This window comes from Plecotus auritus, assembly GCF_963455305.1.
Source record: "Plecotus auritus genome assembly, chromosome: 2".
In the NCBI taxonomy this organism is placed as follows: domain Eukaryota; kingdom Metazoa; phylum Chordata; class Mammalia; order Chiroptera; family Vespertilionidae; genus Plecotus; species Plecotus auritus.
The window spans coordinates 228,083,182-228,084,469 of NC_137771.1; the positions used below are offsets into that span (position 1 = coordinate 228,083,182).

Below are 1,288 nucleotides of genomic sequence, written 5' to 3' on the forward strand. Positions count from 1 at the left end.
TTTAAAAATCAGAAAAGCACAAAAAAACACAAAAAAGCCTACGAGAATGTAATCATCTTAAAGCTATTAGAATGCTCACAGCAAATACCTGAGATAAAAATTTCAAACAACCTAAATATCCATCAATGCAACAAAATTCTATGGAACCATGAAAAATATCCCAAAAAATATCTACTGAGACTGTGATAAAAGACAAACTTGTTCACAATTCTTAGGTGAAAAATCAACATTAAACAAGATGATCCCATTTCACAAAACATGTACGTGCTTCTGTATGCACGGTGGGGGGGGAGAACATCAACGACTATGTAGGGGTTCTTAAATTTTTTTTCCAAAAATTTTTTACAGCCAAACTTACTTTCTAATAAAGACTGATTTCTTAAAGGCAAAAAGACATTACAATAAGCAACGCAATTACTTATTTGCATGACTATTAAAGTTTTCAAAAAATACATCTTCCCTTATCTCAAATCTTTTCTCATTACCCTAAAAACACAAGCATGTAATAACAAAATTTTAAAAAGGAACGAGTTGAATGAGCGGATATGTTTTCCAGTTAAAATAACGAGTCCTGTAAAAATAGTGGTCCTAAACAACACTAGATATGTATATCATTGCCCCAATAGCTCTTAGGTTAACTTGAGCACTTAATTTACAACTGCGTTCTCGGCTGATTTTCAAATTTACGTTATTCCTCTCGCTCTCGGCTAGTAAAAATACAACTAGCAGAAACATTTGAACTCGCAACAAATACGTTATACAACCCCAAAACACGAAGACAACCAACCAGTGAACCTGACCCGTGCTCGCTTCCTTTCTGAGTAAACAACTTTTCTTTGGAAATCTCTCCCAGTTTAAATTTTGTGGAACCAAGGATATGTCTACCAGCAATGGCAAAAGTAACGAGTTATTCAAACGGGTCCACTGGGACGAGGGCAGCAAATAAAAATGTGTATCTGCACACAAAGCCGCTGGCTACATTAAGAAATTGCTCATAATTCAAACTCTCCTTCCACCCTTACCTCGAATATTTTGTCCAAGTAGCTAATAGTACTTGGAGAGGTTTTAATTTGAATTTCTGGTCGATCAGAACGCTGCCTGGTGGAAGGCACAGGACACTAGGGCCCAAATAATCTAATTAGAGGATCCCGACCCCGCGATGGTCTAAAGCTTGCAGGACAAAGCGGATTTAAGTTTACTCAAGCATCGGCCGGCGGAGACCCTTTCCGGTCGCAGGCACCGGCCGGCGAAATCGGCGGAGGCTGCGGGGGGGGGGGGGAGGGGAAAC

General features: G+C 39.1%; 1 protein-coding gene across 6 annotated transcripts in view; it reads right to left on the reverse strand.

Moving 5' to 3' along the window:
* Positions 1 to 1,288, reverse strand: part of SON (SON DNA and RNA binding protein) — a 34,901-nt gene that overhangs the window by 32,402 nt on the left and 1,211 nt on the right. The gene's annotated exons all lie outside the window — the stretch shown is intronic.